This window comes from Callorhinchus milii, unplaced genomic scaffold (genome assembly GCF_018977255.1).
Source record: "Callorhinchus milii isolate IMCB2004 unplaced genomic scaffold, IMCB_Cmil_1.0 Scaffold1, whole genome shotgun sequence".
Classification (NCBI taxonomy): domain Eukaryota; kingdom Metazoa; phylum Chordata; class Chondrichthyes; order Chimaeriformes; family Callorhinchidae; genus Callorhinchus; species Callorhinchus milii.
The window spans coordinates 114,684,158-114,697,213 of record NW_024704742.1 but is presented as its reverse complement, the minus strand read 5'-3'; the positions used below and the strand labels follow the sequence as shown (position 1 = coordinate 114,697,213).

Genomic DNA, 13,056 nt, shown 5'->3' with positions numbered 1-13,056 from the left:
ATTTATAGAGCACCTTTCAGGTTGGGAGGATGTCCAAAAGCGCTGAGTAAACCTGTAGATCCAGGTGGAATTTTTATGTGGCAATGTATCAAGTTAGGCTTAATCTTAATTCTTTGCCTTTCCATCTCCTCGCCAGGAAGGAGATTTTTTCACCAAGGCAACATCTTCCCTGCTGGGGAGGGCGGACTTGATTACTTTTAACCCCATCACCGGACTCAAGGTCTACCACGGGTTTGTATCACCAGAATCACAAGCCAGTATGATTAGAACTGAAATACTCTGACTGATTCATTTCAGTACGGGAGCTTGGTAGAACATTCTGCTTTTGAAATGAATGCCTCGTCTCTGCCAGGAAATGGCAATTGACACCAATATATTTCAACACCTTCAGGAGAGTCGAGAAAACTAGAGTGGGAAATATAACAACAATTAAGAATGAAATGTTAGAAATAAATCTAAGCTTTTCTACCTTAAGTAGATCCAGCTACGGATAGGATGGAAGCACATTCTGTCAGATACTGAGCAGCCGTAAGACCACAATGCTGCTAGCAGCAGTGGGGACTGGGGTACTAACCACTGGCTAATGTCATGGAGAGATTTCAGTGTGACAACCTTTCAGAGGTAGATGATGTATCCTCCAAGGTATCCAACACCAGAGCATAATGCCTAACCCAGAGCTGTGTGGTGCTTTGCGTTACATCTAGTTTACAAAGGGCAGGGATCACAAGACTCAAAAATCAATTGACACTGTCACAATTCACAGCAGTTCTGGTCATGAGTATTTGGATAGCATAATAATAAGCCATCCAAATACTCACAAGACATTATAATCCTCATGTACTTAATCGTGTATCTGTCTAAAATAAATAGTTTTCTAATAATAATCCTTACATTTGATATAATATTCTTCGGGAGCACCTCTGAAAGCACTTCACAGGATTTTACTGTACAGTATGTATTTGTATGGATGAATGAGACAGACAAATTTCACATAGAAATATAGCTTTACAGTTGTATGTGGCATTCTCTGTGAATGCTTGATAAATATGCATTTTAGTTTAAAATAGAGATTGAGGGAAGTAACCTCTCCTAATCTTGCTAACTGTTATAAGTCATCCAACGTGATCAAAATTGGAGTTGAGGTACAGATCAGCCATGATCTAGTAGAATGGCAGAACAGGCTCGAGGAGCTGAATGGCCTACTCCTGTTCTGATGTTCCTACATGTAGGTGCAGTTAGGGTGGATGAATAGGAAGGGGGAAATTAGTGAGAAAATAGGAGGACTCTTGTAATAAACTGATTATGGATACTGATTACGTTAAATTCAAATTTCTTGAACCTTTTTGCTCTCTTTTGTAATTAGGCCAGTGGAGTGCAGATGCAGTTCAATGTTGATATGTATATATATATATAATTAGCACAGGAACAAAGAACCAAAATGTGTTGAATGGAACAGTCGTACATTGTGTTTATCAGAAAATATCTTATAGATATAATATAGATGTGTTTCTATTATTATAGATTTTAATAGATAGATCTTAGGATATTCTATATAGATATAGATCATTTACTCAGTACTTTGGTGCAATAAAGAAAACCAATGGAAGTAAAATACTGGTTTGCTTCAGCAGAAGGATAGAGTATAAATCAAAGATTTGGGAGTAGTGTCTGGTGTCACCACCAACAATCTCTCAAATATAATTGACCATTCACTTCACGGCAGTTTGTGAGACATTGCTGTGTGCAAATGGACTGCCTTGTTTGCCTACAAGTATACATTAGTTACACTTTATAGTACATCCTGCGAAGCACTTTTACAACTCAGACCAGCATCAGAGTGTTCTGCCTCTGGCACATTTAATTGATAAATAACACACAAACTGCAAATATCACCCCTTATGCTATGTTGGAGGGATATAACATATGTTATACATGATTAATATAAGGGATTACAGTTAAATGAATGAACAATGTTCACTAACAATTTAATAAAAAAATTAAAATATATTTTCATTGGAATGCAGGTTTTTGCTGAGCTTTTCAACAAGGTTACTAAGGAGAGGCACAATGGCTATATCCCAAATGTCACGTGGCTTTACACAAATCTGGAAACCTCAAAGGTAGGTCTAAGCTAAGTAAAAAGAACAGATCAAGCTGGGGAAGAAGAGAGAGATTTAAGCCTTTATGGTGGTTCTGATGTTAAATCACATAACGTTATAGTATGTATTTTCTTTTTCGAATTTCACCAACAACATGTACTCTATTTCCTGTTTGCATTTTTCAGAAAGTTTCATTAATTGACTCGAAACCTTTGCTAAGTATCAATATCTTTTTGAATTGGGATAAATATGGTTCAATACTGACTGCATTTTTTTCTTTTTCTTTCCATTGCTGATTTAATCTGGATCAGTATTGAATTTGTGACTTTTAGTAAAAATGTCACCCTTCCTTTGGCCAAGAGACTGTGGAGTTCTGCATGATTACGAGCAATGATTCTCTACGAGCATAGGAAAAGGAACTTTTGAGTCAAGTTGACCTGACAGTTCATCATTATCTCTTGCCATTGGAAACTTTTTTTTTGAAAAATCAAAGATATTAAGATGTGTTTTATTCTCACAAACTTCCTCCTGTGTTTAACCTGTGTATTTCACTCCAGCTGTATTAAGACCCACCATTCCTCTTGTGCTGTCTGTAGTTCAGTTCAGGTTCCAAGTCACAATTCTATTTTATGACTTTCACAGATCACACAGGGGAACTTTGATGAACGTAATGTCCTATCAACCCTTGTCCATACTGGATGGAACTGGCAATTATTGTTTGTGGCTAATATTCTCTCTGTGACGACTATCTATATTTCCCGGAAACAACTATTCATATCTTCTTAGATGTTTGGTGTTGACACTGTTGACACTATTAATGACGTGGTAATGAAAAAGCCATGGTGACAATGAACACAAGGACCTTATATTGTGTACCAGTGTATGGTTAACGTTTTGCCCTTTCCTAATACTGCGAGTTAGGACCACTTTCTGTTTAATAAACCAATCTCTCGTCTGCTAGTTTCTTTTGGTTTGGTCAGAGATTGACCAGATGCTTGTGGAATTTGGTTCTCAGTTCTCATTAAAATAGAAAAAATGCACTGCCTATGTACATCCTTTCATTCTGAATGTCAGCCACTATTGTCTCAATGTTCAACGAGGTGCGAAATGGATTTTTTGGGGTCAGTCGGGTGTCTGACACATGCAGAAAATCCATCACCATGCTTAAGGGTATCCAAACCAAACTGAGAGCTCCATGCATCCCAGAAATATTTGCTGGAATGGAAGCTGAGTTCTCTCCCTGCAGGGGCATGTTCTGCTTACCTAATTCCAGAGAGCATTAGGCGCAGGTTGACAAGAGCCAAGTTTGGGGACTCCAGAGTGTGCATTGGAGTATTGCTGGAGTCTAACCAGCTTTTTCACTGATTATCCAGCTAGGACCAACGTACCCATTAAGGTTTTGACTATATAAACAATGCTATAGGAATGCAAGTTATTATTTTAAGTGCTCTGAGATGCTACCCTGTGTGGAGGGCGCCAAATAAGTGCAAGTTGTTGTTGTTGTTGTTGTTGTTGTATAAAGATATGATTACATCTTTAGTTCAATACAGTGTGCACATTTACCAGGCCTAAAACCTTAGGACAAGGAATCATTTCCACGTGTAGGGAATGGTAGTTGACAGCTAGATAATAATAATAAACCTTACATTTGATATAGAGTCCTATCACATTATTAATGCCTCTTGAAGCACTTCACAATACCTGCCCTAGCCAACAATTCACCAGATTAATTGGCCATTCAATTAATTGCCCCAAGACGAATGCAGGATATTTAGCCAGAGCTATCCACTAGAGGGAAGCATCTTATCACTGTAGCATAAACCCAAATAATAATAATAATAATAATCCTTGCATTTTGATATAACGCTTTTCATGTCTTCTCGACGTCTCAAAGCGCTTCACAGAATAGACTGTAAAGTGAATTAACTGTATATTTGTGGGCGAAACGCGGCAGCCAATTGCGCACAGCAGAGTCCCACAAACAGTTGTGGATTGAAAATGACCAATTTATTATTGTTTTGTTTTAGAGGGATTATTATTAGGCACGTGGAGTAAGAAAACTTGCCCAAGGTTTCGCCCTGCCTGGAATAGCAAGATCATTTCAGTTGATCTATTTTCACATTGGTAATGCTTGGAACTAATAGTGCATATCTTTTTGAGATTATTGCTCCTCTATTTGTTTAATTTTGAATAATGTGCTGTCAACAGGCATTAACATACAATAGGTATTGTTCATCTACAAATACACAGACACTACACTGTATAGTAAGTCTTGTGAAGTGCTTGTTGATGATGTGATAATGCTCTATATCAAATGCAAGGATGATTATTATTATTACCATCTCGCTTTCAACTAGCATTCCTTACACATGCAAATGTTTCCCTGTCCTAAGGTGTCGGGACTGGTACATGTGCACACTGTACTGAACTAAAGATGTAATCATATCTTTATATATATTTTCTTATAACAGTTTCAGAACATTTGAAAGTTTATTTTGTTGTTTAAGGATGTGAATAGTTACACCAATTATTCAGTAAAATGCTTCACTACATTTACAGATACAACACTAATACTTCCTGTTGTGGTTTGAATTGTAAAGGCACTGACTAGTATGGAACAGAATCATTGTGACCCAGAAAGCCTGGTTTAATGCCATTCTGTGCTAGATCTGAGTTCCTAGCGCAGAGAGGCCTATTTGCAATGTCCAAGATCAATAATAATAATAATCCTTGTATTTGATATAGTGCCTTATCACATTGTTTAGACATCTCAAAGCGTTAGTTACACAGTGAAGTGAATTGACTGTGTGTTTTGTGGGCGAAACGCGGCAGTTGTGGATTGAGAGACCAAATTATTATTATTATTATTTTTGAAGGGATTATTATCCCCGGAAGAATGAGATGGGAAACACAGGAAGCAAATGCAGGAAAGGAGGGCTCTCGCCTACACTGTTCTGTTGCTGATCACTGTGGAGGCAGAGTTAGCTTCACAACAATCACGTTTATTTGATGAAGATGCTCACATGAGAACCTAGATTAAGCAGTGATGCCAAATGCTCTAATGGATAGGGTGGTCCTAGCTGGAGAACAGTGAGAAAGCTTGGCCAACAGTGCTTCTAATGGAAAGCTATGTGGTTTTGGATGTTTAGACTCCAGCAGTATCCCAACACACATTCTGGGCTTCTCAAGCCTTGGCTCTTGCCAACCTACACCTAAAACTCTCTGGAATTATGTAAGCAGGGTATGCCCTCCAAAGAAAGTATGCTTTCCATTTCAACAAATACCTGTGGAAATTCCATGTATAAGTGGGATGGAAAGAACTCTGGTTTGGTACGATGATGGGTTTCAGCAAGTGTCAGACACCAGGCTGACCAAAAAAAAACCTAACTTGAACAGTCAGCCTTTTTTGATTTTAACAAAGATAAAGTTGATTTTCCATAATGTGGGGCCAGCAATGGAAAAACAACATTGTTACCTCCAACCGCCTTTGAAAAAAAAACCTTCTTCTCCTTATTACGCAGAGAAACAATTCACTTGTTAGTCCCTAAGCTATTTTCTTCAGTGAAGCACCAGGAATTACCTTGGATCTTTTAATAGTACTTGTAGCCATTCCATTTATCTGCTTCAAGAAGGCTAACAATTGCTATCTCTTTGCTGACCTTATCAAAGGTATCTAATATCTGTGATGTGGTATCAGATTATCACTAAGTTAGACCTGGTTTAGACCTAATGTTTATGACCTATAGAGTATATGTTTGGAGTAATTCTGGTCTACTTCACTAAATCAGCTGCTGTATATCATTAAACAGGATAACTCTTGGCTTTTATAGATTGTCGATATATTCTGAGTCACCTATTTCTCTTTTCCAATGAAGCATTGAAACAGATCTTTGCAAACTAATATCTGTTGTAAATTAAGGTTTGCACACGGCTATGTTTTGTAGCTACAAGTTGGTGACATCATCCGCAGACATGGGGTTAACTTCCACATGTATGCGGAAGACACCCAACTCTACCTTTCCTCCTCTACCCTCAACTCCACGATCACCGATGTCCTGACAGCTGCCTGTCCGACATCGAGTCCTGGACGAGAGACAACTTTCTTCAGCTCAACGTGCGCAAAACTGAGGCCCTCCTGATTGGCTCACGTCAGCGCCTCCGCACCTCAGGGGCTGACAGCATCAGCATCCAAGGCTGCACTCTCCACCTCTCAAAGCAGTCAGGAACCTCGGGGTTCTGTTCGACCCTGAGCTGTCCTTTCTCCCTCATATCCGCACCACAACTGGCACCGCCTTCCATCACCTCCGGAACATCGCCAGACTACGGCACTACCTCACCCCTCACGCTGCTGAAACTCTGGTCCACGCCTTTATCACCTCAAGGCTGTACTATGGGAACTCTCTCCTCGCCGGCCTTCCCGGCACCTCCCTCCACAAGCTGCAGGTCATTCAGAACTCTGCAGCTCGTGTACTGTCCCGCACCAGGCTTCGCGACCACATCACTCCCACCCTCGCTCGCCTCCACTGGCTCCCCATCCCCCAGAGGATCAATTTCAAGATCCTCATCTTCACCTACAAGGCCATTCACGGCCTTGCTCCCTCCTACCTCTCCAACCTACTATCCCCCTACTTACCTGCCCGTACCCTCCGTTCCTCTGGCTCCGGTCTACTCCACATCCCCCGCCCCAACCGCCCTACCATCAGTGGCCGTGCCTTCAGCCTCTCAGCCCCCAGGCTCTGGAACTCTATCCCCCAGTGCCTTTGCCTTGCTTCCTCCCTTTCCTCCTTCAAGGCCGGTCTCAAGACCTTTCTCTTTGACCGTGCCTTCAGCTCCCCTCTCGACTCTCTACCCCCTCCTCGCTCCCTCCCTTCCCTCACCCTGACCATTTCCCCCCTTCTCGGGTCCTGACCCAACTGTACAGCACCTTGGGACGTCCTCCCGACGTGAAAGGCGCTCTATAAATGGAATCTTGTTGTTGTTGTTGTAGACATACACTGCCAGGCATTCTGTCAACTGGAAAACTCAAGCAATCATTTCTTACAGGAAACATTCAGAATTAATGTTTGCATTCATAATTTCTCAAATTTTTTGACATTAATAAAAACAGTTCCAATATTCTGCCACTTCACTCAGAATGCAGCTTTCATTCAGCCCTGAGGCACTTACACAGTTATGCTTATCATAGAGGAATATCTGTCCTCTGGGAGTTTGGTTTAGTCAAACCCAGTTACACTGATGTTAACAACTACAGAAAACTGACTTGAAAGGTAAAACTGAATTAATCAATTTGTCAAATTCTGGTTATTCTAAAATGCTACATAGAGTAAATCAAAGACCCAGGTGGAATTTCTCCCCTTTTGAACATGTGGAGTTAGAACTAAGAACAAGAGCAAAATGGGTTCTGTGAATCCAATGTATTTTGTCCATTGAATTATATTTTATGAATGTTTTATGATAGGGACAACTCCGATAAGACATTCTTGATATGGATCAATGAGGAAGATCATTTGCACATTATCTCTATGGAGAACATGAGGCGAGTATTTGGCAGATTTTGTCGAGGACTGAAGGAAGTAATTCAACCAATTGCATGGAACAACCTCCGTTATAGATGTCGATCAGAGATCCTCGGGAACAGTGTGACCACAGAAATTGACCTGGTGGCAATTGACAACATTGAGTACTATTATTCCACTGCTGTGACCACTTCCCCTTCCGTCCTGATTATGGCACAATGGTCAGGCCCAAAGCCTTACATTTGGTGAGCGCTTTCATATTGGGAGGACGTCCGAAAGCGCTTCACAGGATGCACTGTAAGTCAGAGGGACTGTGTGTGATTTGAGGGTGAATTCAGCAGACAATTTGAGCACAGCAAAGTCCCTCAAACAGCCATGAAGTGAATGGTCAATTATGCCTGTATCTCATGAAGCGGATTTAAAGTCAGCATTTCACAACTGGCAGCAACAAGGATGTTTGTTAGATACTTAAGCAACAATGACAATGGCGCCAAAATCTCCAGACTGGCTTCAACTCCAACTATTGTATCAAAATTAAAGAAAGGTGTGGATTGTGGAGGATTAATACTCATGGCCACTTTTCAGTTATTGACTGGGAATATTAGTGTTTCTTACAATTCAATAAGACATCGAATCAGTTAAGCTGCATCACAATTTTTCACATTTAACAAGTTACAAACACTGCCACATTTCAAAGAAATAAAGCCCTCTCTTTCCTTACAGGTTGAAAACATGATCCATGACTAACGCTGGGAGTTCATGTGGAATGAACATTTAGGATATATCCTCAACTGCCCTTCCAACCTGGGTACTGGGTTACTTGCAGGAATGCACGTCAGGCTTCCTAACCTCAGTAAGGTAAGTGATCTGTATGCGATTTCAGTATCATAACACAATACATTTTATAGGCATTAATAATAATAATAATCCTTCCATTTTATACAGCGCTTTTCATGTTGGAAAAACACCTCAATGCACTTCACAGGATCTACTCTAAAATGCAGTGAAGATATATTTTGATGACAATCATGACAGCCAATTAACATATAGCAATGTTCCAATGAAATAAGCGATATAGTCTTCATGAAAGATTGTTTGTTGATCTCTTTGAATCAAAGGCCTGAAATTCCACCTGGTATAACTGTTTATTCTAAGAATTTAAGATTTTCCTGAATGGTGAAACAATTGAAATTCAGTCCTGATTCGAAAGCCGGTCTTTTATAAGGACTACAGAAAAGAGCTTGCATATTGAGACTGAATTGAACAATTTCCTACAAATCTGCACAATCTTAAATTTTAGAGGTTAAGATGAGGTGGAAATTCGATCCTTAGGAGGAACCATGTATGACTTTGCTCTGACATTGTAAGAAATTGATACAGTAGAACCTTACCTAGTCGGCATCTCACTATTCAGGCCACTTCTTCAGTCTCTATTTAGGGAAATGGGGAAAGACCTGGGAAGGTGGTCCAACTGGTGGCCCATGGGCCAACTTCACCTGCACCACCCCCCCACCCCGCCACATTCGCAGGGAATCCATGAATTAACCCATGAATGCTATGTTATGTTTCTGGAAGGAAAACACAAAAATATTGCTTATGCGGCTTACGGACCTTTCTCAAATAGGTTTCCAAATGTTTTATTATAAGCCCCATTCTTGGTTCTGTTGTTAAGTCTGGACACTGCCAGTGAAAGCTGGCACATCCCATTGTATTTGGAGAATTACGAGACAGTCACTATATTTATTCAGGACTCTCGCTTTTCAAAGTCCTGGATAATCTGCGACTGCAGAAATGTGGTACTGGTGGTGCGGACACTGCTGCTGTCAGAGACATTTATGATATTTCTAACCTGGACCGCATTGATCGTTCAGAGGTGAGATTTAAGAGCTATTGCCATCAATGTTGTAATAAAAAATAATAGTCCTTGCATTTGATATAGCGCTTTTCACGTCTTCTCAACGTCTCAAAGCGCTTCACAGAATAGACTGTAAAGTGAATTGACTGTATATTTGTGGGCGAAATGCAGGAGCCAATTGCGCACAGCAGCGTCCCACAAACAGTCGTGGATGGAAAATGACCAATTTATTATTGTTTTGTTTTGGAGGGATTATTATTAGGCGTGTGGAGTAAGGAAACTTGCCCAAGGTTTCGCCCTGCCTGGAATTGAACCCAGGTGTCTCGCTTGCAAGGCGAGTGCTATAACCACTGAGCTACAGGACTCCACAAATGTTCAGTACTACCCATTAATTAGGGCTTCGTCTTTCATGAATAGGAAATGAGTGGGATGATTCCTTGCCACCATTGACTGGTTTGCCCCTGCGAGTCCTGCTGATGAGCCAGGCTGGCTGTGCTGCCATCAGCAGTTCCCTGGAATACTGCAGACCCACCTGGGTCAGGAACTGGACCATCGAGATCACCACAGAGGGTTGACTCAATTCTAACATTCCATTGTTATCACATCACCTTGGCCCAGCTACAAGAAGGCTCCACTTTGCTCTTCCCCCCTCCCACGGTAATGAATCATATTGGAGTTCGGCCTTGTGGTGGGACACCACACAATTTTTTTTTACATTGGCCCCAAAATTACAATTAAACATTTTTGTACGATTTACAAAGATTTACAGTTATAAAGATAAACTCCTTACTCTCTCTCATACCCTTCTATTCCCCTCTCCCCCATGTGAGGGTCTAACTTTCTCTTGAATGCATCTACACCATCTGTTTCAACCACCATTTCAGGCAGTGAGTTCCACAATCTCACTATACTCTGGGTGAAGTAGTTCCTCTGAATGTTGATGAAGTAATGCTAAACAAAGGGTACGGTTTTATTTATAGAAAATAACGATGCAGCAAGCACAACCCTTACTTATGCTGCACAGATTTTGTAGAAAATCAAGTCCAGGACATATTAAAGACATTAATGGGACTTTCTTCAATATTCCCTTGTTGTCAAATGAAGCTCTAATTATTCAATATAGCGTATTGCATGCTGTTCACATCATGATCTCTTCCATTCACTATCATCAAAGTGATTACAAATTGGTCAATGCATTGGACCAGAGGGAGGACAAAAGAATCCATGGAATCTTTTATTAAAACATTAATAATAAAATACTTTTAGTCTGAAGCGGTTTACTGTAAAGCAAGAATCTCGCGAGGCTAAGAGCTGCAGGGCATAAATTGTTTTTAAAAAGAAGCTCCTTACTGTTTTCTAACCTCTTCCACTCCCAAAGAGGTATGAGCACATTTCAGTGGACACATTGCTCATACTATATTAATGATTTGATGCCCTTCTGATGACTCCTTTGCCACAGCAGGAAGTGAATGGGTCACAAGGTTGGACTGTACCTACATGAGAAGATGTTTGGGCTGGAAACAATGAGATGTTTTTTTCGTGGGGATGACTTCTTGTAAAAGTGTATGTCTTAAACACGTATCAATTTAATAAAAATGCCAGTGTATCACCCTGACAATAAACAAATGTCTTTAAATTGTGGCAATATCTTATCTTTTTACAAGAAGTGTTTCCAGCAATCCAAGAGTTTAGGGATGAGAATCTGATCCCTCTCTGTAGGCTTGTGCGTTATCTGACTCAGAACACAGCAATGGACAAACTAGACCTAACTATCATTGGGAGACACAACAGGTTAAATAGATTGCAGCAGTCAAAAAGGGGAACCTCGCATTTATTTGAACCATTTATTATATTGAAATATTTAACAATTTGACATAGATTATCAAGAGTCTAAGATCATTGTTGGCCAAGTTTCCTTACTCCACACGCCTGTTTACCTAGCAGTACGTAGGAACCCGGTTGTTAGTCGATTAGTTGACTGCTTTTCCGGGGATAATAATCCTTCAAAAAACCCAATAATAACTTGGTCACTCAATCCACGACTGTTTATGGGACACTGCTGTGTGCAATTGGCTGCCTCATTTCGTCCACAAGTATGCAGTCAATTCACTTTACAGTATTTTCTGTAAAGCGCTTTCAGACGTCTAGAAGACGTGAAAAGCGCTACATCAAATACGAGGATTATTATTATTATCATACACCCACACATACAGTTGAGAAATTATTTGTTGAAAATACAGTAATAAGAAATTCTTACATTTTCAACTCAGGAGGACATCTCAAAGTGGGTTGTTGTATTTCTTTGTGTAGCTAATTTCAAGCATTTTGGCAAATAGGAGCCGTCAGTGCTTCCATATAGTAAATTCACCCATCACATGCCTGATGATATCATTGCTCACATGCTCAAAAGTTGGCTGTGTTTCTTATGCACATTGTCATGTTTCAAATCACGTCATTGTGTTTCTTGTGCTCTTGTGTTTCAAAACAAGCCAGATTTTGATGATGTGTTTTAACACAAAAAGCAACAGGATTTGATGCACACCAGCCATCTTTCTGTGCACTTTTTGGACGTGATTGGTAAGTAAATGTTGGGGTCCACAACCCAATAGGTGAATCTGTGTTGTAATGAAGCAGGTTATAACAGGGTTCTACTGTACTACACATATTATATAATCTGTGGTAAGTTTTTATTTAATGTAAACTAACAATCTGAACAGCGAATAAAGTTTACAAGACCTGTCAGTCAGCATACTTGAGTGGTTTTAGAGAGTAAGAGGCATCCAAAGGCTTTGAGACCAATTCTAAAATGACTTCAAATTTGCTAGTTGACAGTACCCATCACCTTCAAATCGATTAACATTGTTGCAGTTAATTTGAAGATTTAAACTGTGAAATGACATATGACCTATAGAATGTTAATTCCGATTAGGCAACTTAGCGGGTTTGATCTGGCAGTTTAATGGCTATTGGATCACTCTTGTCAAATGCTGTTTTTACAGCATTGGAATGTCAACTGAGAGACGACACGAGTTCCAAGTCCATCGCGATGTAAGGCTTCAACCCACAAACTTTGGGAAATTTTTCTCTAAAGTGCTTTTTTTGCTCAAAGTACCTCTGTTAGATATGAAAACAATTCATTGTTACAATTCCATTCATGGACTATTCAGCATTGGTTGTGGCATGTCCTGTGGGTACATTTTTCAAACCACAATGTACTGTTCCCAATGACTGTGCAGATTATCAAGCTGATACGTTCTTGTGACAGAATTTGCAGGGTAAAAGGAGACGTAGACAGGGAGCATGGCTTCTAAAAACAATAGAGCTTGCCTAGACTTTACTAGATCACTAGTTACTGTCCTCTGACCTTGGGTGAATGCTCCCGACTATCCACACTACATGGGTGTTTGTGGGACAATTGTGTGAAAATTGGATGCTGTATTCACCTACAAAATAGTCACTAGTTTACAGTAAATCATGTGAAGCGTTTTGTGACACCTTCTTGACGTGAAAGGTACTATATTAATTGTGAGGATTATTATCATTGCATTGGTTGCGAGGCAACGGAAGATAAACTAAGTAATTAGGA

General features: G+C 40.1%; 1 pseudogene; it reads left to right on the top strand.

Moving 5' to 3' along the window:
• The first annotated feature begins 588 nt into the window (after positions 1 to 588).
• LOC103182712 lies at positions 589 to 12,522 on the top strand (annotated as a pseudogene).
• The last annotated feature ends 534 nt before the right edge of the window (positions 12,523 to 13,056 follow it).